At 44.6% G+C, this 12,297-nt stretch overlaps 5 non-coding genes across 5 annotated transcripts; 2 read left to right on the forward strand and 3 right to left on the reverse strand.

Annotated features, from left to right (window-relative positions):
* The first annotated feature begins 947 nt into the window (after positions 1-947).
* Positions 948-1,019, forward strand: TRNAA-UGC. Its single transcript has one exon. It is a non-coding gene; the product is annotated as a tRNA-Ala (tRNA).
* Positions 1,020-1,486: 467 nt separating this feature from the next.
* TRNAK-CUU lies at positions 1,487-1,559 on the forward strand. The gene has a single exon. It is a non-coding gene; the product is annotated as a tRNA-Lys (tRNA).
* A 6,105-nt stretch (positions 1,560-7,664) lies between these two features.
* Positions 7,665-7,737, reverse strand: TRNAV-AAC. The gene has a single exon. It is a non-coding gene; the product is annotated as a tRNA-Val (tRNA).
* A 3,398-nt stretch (positions 7,738-11,135) lies between these two features.
* Positions 11,136-11,208, reverse strand: TRNAK-CUU. The gene has a single exon. It is a non-coding gene; the product is annotated as a tRNA-Lys (tRNA).
* A 429-nt stretch (positions 11,209-11,637) lies between these two features.
* TRNAV-CAC lies at positions 11,638-11,710 on the reverse strand. The gene has a single exon. It is a non-coding gene; the product is annotated as a tRNA-Val (tRNA).
* Positions 11,711-12,297: the final 587 nt, after the last annotated feature.

Here is a 12,297-nt window from a genome sequence, read left to right on the forward strand (position 1 = left end):
TCTTTACAATCCTCCAAAGGCCCTACCTATCCTTTGACCTCATGCCCTGCACCCAGCCTCTCTACCCGCATTTCCTGTCCCTCTTCCCTGTTGACTCCTGTCTTGCCACAGGGACCTCCTTATTCCTGCAACATGCCAGCAACATGCCAGCCTTTGAACTGGCTTTTATCTTTACTTGGACCTCTCTTTTCCCATACTTGCATGGCTTACTTCCCACCTCCTTCAAGTCTTGTTCCAAATGTCACCCTCTCAGGGAACCCTGCCCTGACAACACTGTTTAAAATCACCTCTTACCACACTCTGTCCTTCAAGCTGGCTCTATTTTCTCTCTAACACTCTACCTCCTCTGGAATTTGAGCTGTTAGAGGAGATGACTGTGTCAGTTTTGTTCATGGCGGGACCCCCAGATTTCTAGAGCAGTTCTTGTTGCACAGGAAGTGATGGGTAAACTTTTCTTGGATTGAATTGATTTAAACGTGGTTCAAAATTCAGATATGCAGAGTGGTTCACAGCGAAAAAGGTGCCTATCGTCTACGCTCTAGTCTCCTCCTCATCCCAAGTGATCAACTTAGCAATTCTGAATTATTTTATACAAATATTATATAGTTTGCTACATTCCCCTTCTTCTTGTTTAAACGTAGCAGCCTGCGCACAGTCTTCCTTACTTTCCTTTTTCGGCTCACAGTTCATTTGGGGGCATCGTGCCTGATGATTTCTCCTACGTTTTCCACTGCTGCCTTCAGGGGTTTATTCCGACCCTGTTCTCCCCGCCAGTGTCCCTCAGTGGAGATCCGCTCGCCTGGAGTCAGTAGAGGATTCAACCACAGCTCTGGCGCTGCCCGACCGGCTTTGCAAACATCTGGCTTGTCTCTATCAGGCTGTTTGCACACTCCCTCCTTATACTAATAAGCAGCCAAGGGAACGTTCAGAGAATGTTTGGTTAAAGTGGGGATGTAGCTCAGTGGTAGAGCGCATGCTTTGCATGTATGAGGCCCCGGGTTCGATCCCCGGCATCTCCAAGGCGGCTTTGCGTCTTCCCTTTATTTATTTTTTTTTTTCCTATCCTTACTAAGTTTTCAAACGCTGAATGTTTGCAGAGCCCTGGGGGAAAGTCCCGTATTTGGGAGTTTGTCCAGATCGGAAGGGGCGGTGGCGGGACCCACCCACTCCAATGCCCAGACCCTACCTCTAAACTCCTGATTAAAATATCACAAGGTGAGCGTGCCAGTGGCATTAGGATGCTCATGTTTTCCCTCCTTTGCGCCCTGCACTTTCCGGGAATGGAAAAAGGTTAGGTAGCTGGCGAAGCAGAGCAAGCAGAAAACAGACTTAGGTGGGAGGGGCGGTCAGGCACTATCTGCGGAGTTTGAGTTTCTGGGTCTGCCAAGCGGCTGGATGTTGCAAAGAAACCTATTTCTGAGTTTGGAGCGGCATATAGTCTGAATCCTACCGTGAAGTAAGAAATGTTGAGACGCTGTTTGAAGGCGCCCGGCTAGCTCAGTCGGTAGAGCATGAGACTCTTAATCTCAGGGTCGTGGGTTCGAGCCCCACGTTGGGCGTGGGGTCTGCTTTTTATTGGTTCATTCCTTGACTCCCTCCGGGACAAATAAAGAAATTCTACTCTGGAAATTTCTTGTGTGCGGTATTCAAGTGGGCTTTTTTTGTGGCGATACCTTTGTTCGTTGATTAATTTATGATTTACTGCTAACGAAATGAATTTTATATAAATATATGTAAATTATTAGTTTAAAAAAATTGTTAAAATATGCATAATAAAACTTACCGTTTCAATAATTTTTACATGTACAGTTCTGTAGCTTTTCACACATTCACACAGTTGTGCAACCATCACCACCATCCATTTCCACAACTTTTTCATCTTCCCCAACTGCAAATCCACCCAGGAAATACTAACTCCCCATTCTGTCCTTCCTCCAGCCCCTGGCAACCACCATTCTACTATCTCTATGACTACTCTCCATTATATGTATATAGACACGCTACATTTTTTTTAACCCTTCATCTGTCTATAAACACTTGGTTGGGTTCCTTCTACCTTTTTGGCTTTTGTGAATAATGCGGCTATTAGCATGGGTGTGCAAATATCTTTTTGAGTTCCTGTTTTCACCTCTGTTGAGGCTATACCTAGAAGTGGAATTGCAGAACATATGGTATTTCTTTTTTTTCTTATGTTTCTTTCTAATTTTAATTCCAGTGTAACATATGGTATTTCTATGTTTAATTTTTTGAAGAATCACCATAGCATTTTCCACAGAGTTCCACGAAATGAGTTTTTAAAACATCTTTTGAGTAGGTTATACACTGTACTGTTCAAAAATTGAATCATACATAAAAATATTCAGTGAAAAGCATCTGTCATCTTCCCTCCTTAGGTAACAACTTTTGTACCTGTGTATATATTCTTGCACAGTTATATATCTTTTGATGCAAATATATTTCTATTTTCTTCTATTTTATACAAAAAGATAATTACAATTCTTATATTTGAAGATCTTTCCATCTCAAGATGTAGGAAATTTTCTAAGTCTTTTTTTTTTTTTTTTGCAGCTGCATAATATTCACCTGTAGATGAATCATAGTTTATTTAACAGATCACCTACTGATGGACATTTATATTGTTTCCAATCTCTTGTTATTATAATCAATTCTGCAGTTAATAAGTATGTAGTGTTGTTATTTTGCACTCATATCTGTGGGGTAAATTTCTAGAAGTGAGATTGCTGTGTCAAGGTTTATATGTGATTGTAACTTTATGGAAATAGACAAATCACTCACTGTAGTTGGAGTGAGGAGTAGAGGACTGTAGATCTTACAGGCTGATTGATATTCCTTCCTACCAGCCATGAACCAGATTGCCTTTTTCTCCACCACTTTGGTGGCAATGGGCTGCTTTAACAAATCTAACATGACTCCACCCCCCCTTAAAATTCCCTAACTGCCTGTCCTACAAGATAAGATGATATCCATTGCAGGGCCTACAGGGCACTGCCTGACAGGAAGAGGGACCTTCCTTCTGCCCCTCACAGGAACATACTCAGGGAAAAGGTTCTGAAGATCACAGTGTCACTCTTATTTATGGCTTCTAATCCAATTCTATAGGACAACATTATTTTTTCTTTTTCAGGCTTGTCTCTGTGAAGGCTATCATGTTTTCTTCATTTGCAAAGCCATGATATCATTGGAAAGGCCTACTCAGTTATTTCTTGTTTTTTGTTTTTGTTTTTTTAGTTTTTATTTGTTTGACAGAGAGAGAGCACAAGCAGGGGGAGCAGCAGAAGGAGAGGAAGAAGCAAGCTCCCTGCCGAGCAAGGAGCCCGATGTGGGACTCGATTCCAGGACCCTGAGATCATGACCTGAGCCGAAGGCAGACACTTAACCGACTGAGCCACCCAGGTGTCCCCTCAGTTATTTCTTATTCTGTGAATTTTTTCCCTTTGACAGAAAGAATCCAATCAAATATAAGAAATTAAATTTGTATGTGATTTTCTACTTGGTCTTGATGTCATATGGGGCATATTTAAATTATTATATCATGCATGTGGCTTGTGGTTTATGATAATTATATATAATTTACATATAAATTATCAACCATCCACTTGAATATTTTTATTTAAAACCTCATTTGAAACAGAAAATTATCTCCAGGTTTAAGATATTAATGGCTATTTTCTAACTAGTCTAAAAATACTCCAATATCAGCTCTTTCTTTAATGGTCAGTGGTTTCCCTTTACTAGAGTTGGTAAAGTCATTCTCCTAGGGTCTGTGTAGCATCAGGAGAAATGGTTCAACCATCATCAAATGCTACCCTGTTATTTCATTGCTGTTTATATTATATCACATTTGTTTAAGGGCACAAAGTCCCCTAAATAAAAGGCCAGTCTCAGTCACATGCTGATGTCCTGGGGAATATAAATTTGGGGCAAATAGGAAGACAAAATGTCAACCAGAGCAACCTAATTCTGGAGAACTGCATGCTAAAGGAAAAGTGGCCAAATAGATGACCCAGAATGACCTGCTCTTCCATTCTGTGTCAGGACCAACTGGATTAAAATCACTGGATATTTTGGGAAACTCTCTCTGTTGTCATTTGAGATGTTTAATGTCTAAGGACTAAGGAAGGTTTTTTAACATGGAAAAGAATACAAACTTGTTGTGTAATTAATATTCAATTTATCTAGTTGTAAATATTAAAGCCTAGTTTTTCTCATGGTTTGAAATTCAACTTACAAATATTGTTGTTTTTCTTATCAAACTAGCAATTTCTGGAACAGGAACAATCACTAGTTCCTTTAACTAGTTCCTTCACTAGTTCCTCCATGAATTATGGTTATCGAAAGGCGTCATTCTGAACATCTGAGCCACTGGTGATATTTTCTCTTAGACATTCCAGATGACAATTATGGACTTAGCTCTCTGAACCCTCACTGAGTGTGGAGGAGAGGGGGGGCACTGATTAGGTCACAGCTGGAGTGCAGAGCCTGTACCTGAAACTCGGTTGCTGCTGTGGTCTCCCTGCTTTAACCACCAACTCATAGCAGTTAGAAACACCAGGTGTATTGTCTGTTTGCAATCTTCTGAATGAGCCTGTGTGTTCATTCAGCTGTCCTTAAAAACGCCACCTTGAGGTCCTACTGTAGTTCTCATTAGCCTGGGAGTCCTCTAAGACTATAGATCCAGTGTCCTCCATACATTTTTCTATCCACTTTTAAACAAAAACAGCAACTGGTGTAGTTGGAGTCATCAGAATGCAGAGCCAAGGAGATATGGCTGTGGCTCCTTATCCTCCAAGTTCCAGATCTTCCTTTCCTCCTTGAACCCACCAAGCACACTCCTACTTCAAAGCCTTCAAGCCCTCTGCTCCCTCTCCCAAATGCCTCTTCCCTAGATCTTTGAAAGGCTGGCTTCTTTTTATTTTCCTAAGCTCATTGTCACCTCTTCTGATACATCTTTCTTAGCCCTTCTCTGTTTGCTTGCCACTCAATCAGATCTCCCTCATTAATTTTCTCACAGTCCTTATCACCCTCTGAGATAGAGCCAGTGGGGTGGGAAGTGATGGGGTTAGAGATAAAATTGGGATTGTGGAAGAGAGAAAATTGAAGCTGGATGATGGGTACTTGGCATTTCCTAATACCATTATCTCTACTTCAAATTTCCTAATAAAAAGGTTTTTTTAAATAAAGCAAAAAGGAATGAGTGAGAGATTAAAAAGTTAGGTAGATAATTTTGTACAGTAATGATGTTGAGGCTTACTTGAAAAAAAATGTAAAGATCTAGCAAGAGCTACAATTAAATAGAACCCTCAGTCTTAACTCATGTCCTTAAAACTATTTTCCTAGGGTATTCGGAAGAGGGGGAGCCAGAGACCTTGGGTTCCATGCACTGTCCTGGCACTTAGATTTGGCTTTTTCTTTTACTCTTCACTGAAAAAAAAAAAGAAGCTCCCTGTACATTCTTCTGCGTCCTAAGGCAGGAAAAATTACAGATGGGTCCAAAGCGTGAGTTGCTGCCAGGAAACAAGGATGCTTTCAAATTGTTGGGGTGATGCTGAAGATAAAGGAGCCAATGTGAAGGGGCTCCCACTGACAAGCAGCTACAATTTAAGCATCAGTAAGAGAATAATAGTTAGCATTAATTGAAATAAGATGAATCTAGGAAAGCTTTAAATGCAGAATGACAAGTTAGCATTAAGTGTAACCCAAAAGAAATATGACTCAAACTGGACAGCTTCCTGTGGAGCTTGTTGCCCAACCCAGCTGGTTTTTTGGTGTTTGCTGTGCTGCTTTGGATTTGTTTACTGTGTCCACAAGGAGCAGGGATGAAAACTCTTCGGTTAGCTGAGGCACAAACCAAAATCCTTCTGGCAAGAGTAACTGAGTGATGGTGTTGACCTCCCAGAGTTCTGGGGCCACCAAGGAAGTTAGTTTGGAGGAAGTAAGGGAGACACTCTGGCAGTACAGAGCCTGGGGTGAGGGGCATGTACTGACTGACTCACCTCAACTCAGTAAAACATGAAAAACAAATCAAAACAAAACAACAAAACAAAACAAACAAACAAAAAACACAAAAACTGGGTCAGCAGCAGCAGAAGAAGAATTCTCCAGGTGAGGTCCAGAATCCTTCACTCTTCAGTCCTCTGGGTCTCTTAAGTTCCATGGTTAGTCCCTAGCCTTCCTGGTTGGGTGTTACATCTGTGAATTCTGGGAAAGTATACAAATAAGTATGAAAGAGCAATGATAAAGAAATGGGCATGAAGTTGATTTTTTTTTAGTACTTTATGCTGTTTTTGGTTAGGCTTTGTCTGCATTTAAGATGTGTGAAACTTTAAAGGCAATGTGATTTACAACCTTGATGTTTTATTTGGCTTCCCAGTTTGATAGAAGTGCTGGGAAAGAAGTTGCTTGTCAAATGTGTAAGTGTGTTCCGTCAGGTGTGAAAGCATGAGCCCTATTTTCCAGGCGTGAAAGCAAGCTGCACTACAGAGGTCCACAGGTGTGCGTCTCTACCGACATCTCTCAAGCCAGGAGCACTGGGCTGGGGGCCCTGGAGCGCCGCTGGGCTGCTTCTCTGAAGACTTCACTGCCTTTTGCCCTTGAACTCTGGAGCCTGCTTCCCAACACAGATGCAGCATCCCACAGGCTCGAGGCCAACGAGCTGCACGTGAGGATCGGTGGAGAGGCTGGCCGAGACACCTCTGGAGAGACTGATGGTCCTTTTGACTGCTCTCCGCCACTGAGGACGCACTGGACAGTGGGAGGAATGCGGGGTAGACACCAGGTGGGTGGCTTAGGGGGCAGGCAGGGAGCGAACAGTAGGGCGCCACTTGGAGGAGCAGAGGCGGCCCCCCTGAGGACCGGTGGATGGGAGGCCCCGAGCTGGGAGTGAAACCAGTCAGGGGAGAAGAATTTAAACTCGCTCGTGGTAGTGTCCGCGGTGTGGAGTTGCCGCCATCGTCGTTGGGTCCACCCAGCCAATCACTGACAGTCCCGAGCAGAACCAAAGCTGTTTCCTCGCTGTGCTTGCTTGAATTTCTCTCGGTGCCCCGCTTCTTTCCCTCTTCTCCATCCTTGAGCTCCCACTTCTGTACCGCAAGTTTCCTCACCTTCTGTGACGTGTCTGTGCGTCAGCGGCGTCACCTGTAAACAACATTACGTACCTCCCAGGACTGTTAGGTTTCTTTGAGGCAGACACCTAAACCAGGACCGGACACCCTCAACACAGTGCGTTGTACATGGCGCGGTCATCACCACCGCTGCGATCTTCCCTGGGAATACTTTTCCCTGGCCTGACTTCCACCAAATATTTCCAGCTCATTCCTGCTTGCGCTTTTTAATATTTCATGGGTGGTTGCGTGGCATTCCGGCCGTTTGTTGCCTTTTAACCGGCCAGGATTCTAAGTTCTTTGAAGGAATGCTCTAAAGACATAGACCACCTTCTTATACCACAGACCTAGAGACCTGGACTGTATTGGTTAAAGTGAACTGGTCATGAATTAAAAAAGACAAGAGTACGTGTAAAACTTTATAAAGAGTATTCATATATATATATGCACATACATTCCAAAGACAGATGACTGGAGTAGACAAATTCAATTAAACTGTTTGAGGTAAAAGAAAAAAAAAAAAACTGCCAACTTTACTTCAATTGTTTCCGCCCGGTTTCGAACCGGGGACCTTTCGCGTGTTAAGCGAACGTGATAACCACTACACTACGGAAACAGATAATAAAAAAAAAAAAACGACTTTTTTTTCCAGGATCCTTGTAAGACTTGTAGTCATGGGCACTGCCCGGGTCTCTTCACCCTACCTGCGAGGCAGAGCCCTTGGAAATATTGTACGTGGGCCCCCGGAAATATTGTTGTCTAACGCCCGAGCGCGACCCATTAGTAGGTCGGGAAACCAGTCACATTCAGCAATTAAAAACAAAACAGTGAATGAAAGCAGCAGGCCTCGCAGCAAGGAAGGTAAATGTGGCTTTGGAGGTTTGAGACTAGATAATTCTCTCCATTTTGTCTCTTTTAGCGAGACAGCTGGAGGGTTTAAATTTTCACCCATTTTGTGCTGGATTGACACTAAAGATCTAAAGGATTAAGGAAATGATAAATACATTCAAAGAATACGAGATTTGAATATATTTCGTAAAAATGTACATATAAATAAGCCAAAAATTAGTTTTACATATGCTTTCAAAATGATTGTGTTTCTTCTAAATTATGTGGAATTATCTATTAAAAATAAAAAGGAAATTGAAATATCAAATTCTAAGTCATTGTTATTTAAATAAAACTGAAAATTTAAATTTTGAAATGTAATTAAATCTTTAAAATATTTTCTAAAAATAAAAGCAATCAATACTAGCATTGGGATGAGGCTTAACACATGGTATATGTAGATCTCTATATATGCAAATGTAAGATTAGTATTGATGATTTAATATTGCCAAATATTTTTTCGGTTGCCGACACTGATTCTGGAAGACCTGCGGAGCCAGGAATTGGAATGGAGGCTGAGTCCTGCTGAGTTGGGATCCTTGAGTGTCTTCAACTTGTAAGCCCCTCTCCACCAGACCACTCGGTGGGAGGTCCTCTTGTCCAAGTCTAGTTCTCTGATCAAGGTCACCAGGTGCCTGCAGGTGGCCCAATCCATAGAGGCCTTGCCACCTTCCTTTACTAGACCGCGTATGGAATTTGACTCTACCGATCTGTTCCTTTTTTTTTTTTGCACATCTTAACTTCTTGACCTCAGTGGAAGCTTCACTGCTAGCTTTACTCCTATTCCGACTCCTTCTCCATCTGTCTACCCAAGGCTATCTCCCTGGAGAGTCACATTGCGATTGACAGCTTGACCCAACCTCTACCCTGCCCATCTGTGGCTCCAGCAATGACAGTGCTCCCCAAGCTTCAGATCCACATATCTTGGACATGTCCTTTTAGACATCTCCCAACCTGTTCAAGAGTAAACTCATTACTTCTCTCTCAGCCCCCCACCCCACTCCTCAGTGTTAGAAGGTGGAGGAGAGTCAGTGAAGTACCTTCTGGACTGAGAAGGCACGTTAAGAGGGAAAAAATGAAGCAAGTCACTCCATATCGTACACAGAGTTTTATTCAGGGTAACTTACTGACAGGGAGTATGGGTGGGGACAAACCATCCAGGCGGTGCCGGGTCATTCTCCACAGCTATTCTCCGCCCAGTCCAACCTTAATCCCTAGATTTTATGGAATGAGGAGTATGGTGGTGAGGTCATAGGGTAGTTACCTAAAGTGGGGCCTTCTGTGTGCCACTTTAGGGAAGATCAGAACAAGCCTTCCCGCATTCCATGTCACGGCACACATTAACCTCCACGGGCCTGGAACATGTAGTGGGAGGGAGGTCACTGCTCCAGCTTGAAGAGGATGGAGGGCCAAAGGTGGGGTCAGTGTTGCCCCTACTCCTACACTCAGTCTTTGATTTCTGTTACTAAACTATCTAAAGCAGAAACCGGGGAGCTCCCTCTCCTGCCCAGGTATAAACCGTGCACCTAGCTCCTTCACCCGCTTCTCCCATCTGGCTGCTGCCTCCCCACTGCTGTGCTAGCTGCTTCCGGTCTAGACCATGGCTGTGTACATCCAATTCCTCTCTCTGACTCAGTCTCACTCCCATCACACATTCTGCTCATCGTTCCTGAAGGAATCCTTCTGAAATGTAAATCAGATAGAGTCCTTCTGCCTCCATCGCCAAGGAGGAGAAAGGCAAAAATCCTACTTTCCTTGTGTTTGCTGAATGTCTGAACTGATCAACGCTTGACTCTTTTGTGTTAAGAGCAGCAGATCACTTACCAAAGGGGATTCCAAATTGGGCCTGGCTAGAGGGGCAACTGTGGAAGTGGTGGAGAGGAAAGAGAAGCAGGAATTGTAGCAAAAAGCTCCGGTGGGATGCCCCTAGCTTGTTGGGAGATGGCAACAAGAAGCCTGTCCACTTTGGCTTCCCCTTAATGAAAGCCAGGATCTTTTAGGATGTTTTCCATTTCCAGTGAAGGAGGTTAAAAAAAAGGCCCTGAAACTACAATTTGCAAACGAATCCATAAGTATTTGTGCAAGAGAAAAATGTCAAAGTTGAAACTCCTAGGGCACAAGCTTATTTAGACCCTTTAATTCCAAGATAAGACCATATTAAGACCATAGTAACCATAAGTTTCACATGATCGAGGTAGGACTGTACCAGCAAATCCTTCTATTTTACCAACTTTGACCAATTCCTGTCTAGACTGCCCTTATACGGTGTCATGCTAAACTTTCCCTAATTCCTGTCTTGGACACACTTCTCAGACTGAAGGCGATTCAATCCTTTGCTTAGCAAGTTCAATAAACGAGCTTTACATGACTAATAGACTTCTCTTGCAATCTGGCGTGTATTAAGGGAGACTTCTACATACGGAAAACAGAAAAAGGGCTGAATTTGCAGGACTAAAAAAAGCAGTTCAATTGAAGTTAAGGAAGCATTTCCTGACAAGACCAGTAAACTGAGGATGTTCATGTTAGGGTGTTCCAAATAAAGGATATTTTTACATTCCTCTCTGTGTGGGGCAACATTTCACAAAAGATGGACTCTTAAAAAGAGGAATATACTGAAGATGAGGGTCTCAGATTACGAAGAACACTCTTTTCTCACCGGAAAAAAAACCCGACCACGGCGGCCAGAGCGCGAGAATGCTTAGCCTCTAAGTCACCCAGAAAAAGTGGTCGCGAATCCGGCGGCCGTTGGGCCCCCCCGGCAGCTTCCGGAAGCGGGGCCGCACCCTCCCCTCCCGCGCAGCGCGCCGCGGACACCCGACTGGCAGTCTGGTCAACAGAAGGCGCCCAATACGCGTTGACCGTGGGCAGTCGAATTTCCGCGAGCGGAATGGTGGCCCGAGGAGCAGGCCCTCCGGGGAGCTTGTCCGCTGGCATCCACCCCTCCCTCACTGCCTTTCAGCCAAGCGAGGGCCTTACAGTCTTTTGTTGGGCTACTGGCAACCACCAGCCCAGTTTCCGCGCGCCCCGCCAGGAATGCCGAGTTCCACCCGCTGTCAGTCTGGAGAGAACCTTGTTGCCTGATTTTGCATCAAAAGTTCTTTTTTTTCTCTTTTCAAAAGAAGCCTGCGCCCAACGTGGGGCTCGAACCCACGACCCTGAGATTAAGAGTCTCATGCTCTACCGACTGAGCTAGCCGGGCACATACACCTAGCTCCTGTTCTATCCCAGAAGACTGAAACGCACGTGCAGGGATTGAGGGCACACTTTTAAAAGCAATTATGCAAATATGGAGCACCTACTGTGTGTCTGACTGTCCTAGTGACTAGGGCTGGAGGATCCAAAGCCTACGCTCCCTCAACCCGGGAGAGGTGGCTCTGCGGGCTCTTGCAGGGAAGAGGAAGAGATTAGCTGAGGAGCGAGACCTGAATTTATACCGGAGCATTTATGGAGGGCGCGCTCTGAGCTCTGTGCTGTTGCTGTCCCGTTTTACTGTCTCCAAGAAAAAGAGATGGCCATACGCCATACACATGTCCTTCCCTCTTTGTGACCACAGGGCCCCCCCAGTCTCCTCGGGGTGCAAGAGAGGCGTGGATGAAGTGACCGTAGAAATGAAACGCAGACCAAAAGTTGTTTCCGCCCGGTTTCGAACCGGGGACCTTTCGCGTGTGAGGCGAACGTGATAACCACTACACTACGGAAACTCACACCCGCTAATTTTGACCAACACCACCTTGAAGCTACGCAGGGCGGGGAATGACGGGGTTGAGCTAAGCCAGGGTTCCAAGCGGCAGACGTTCCCTGCGCTGGCGGCTGAGCTGTGTTCTGGTCTGGTGGCCACACTTCTCTTGGCATGGCCTCGTATGGTTGTTCACCCACGAGGATTACTTGTTTGGGCGTGTTCGGCCACCCTTCTGAGGACGCAGGCGTCCACTGGGAGTTTCCCCACTGGCGGGAAAGCGCCTCCTGAACAGGGTTAGTTCTGCGTACGCAGCCCTGGCATCCCGCAGCGGCCGGCACTCACGGGCAATTCTGCACATGAATTACGTTCCTGTAACTGCCCCTGCAGGTTTTCCCTTCTTTTTTAATTAAAGGAGAAAATTTTCAAAAGCCTCAGGTATTATTTCTATCGCCAAAATAATTTATTTGACAGAGATGCTCTGCGTACCAAAGCGGCATCTATAGTTCTACAGCCTGGATGGGATTCTCTCAAGTACAATGAATACCACAAACCCAGCTTGAGCCCCTGCCCTTAGACTGGGACTCGTGCATACAGACCTCGAGGTAGTAG

Source organism: Phoca vitulina, unplaced genomic scaffold (genome assembly GCF_004348235.1).
Source record: "Phoca vitulina isolate PV1807 unplaced genomic scaffold, GSC_HSeal_1.0 scaffold87, whole genome shotgun sequence".
NCBI lineage: Eukaryota > Metazoa > Chordata > Mammalia > Carnivora > Phocidae > Phoca > Phoca vitulina.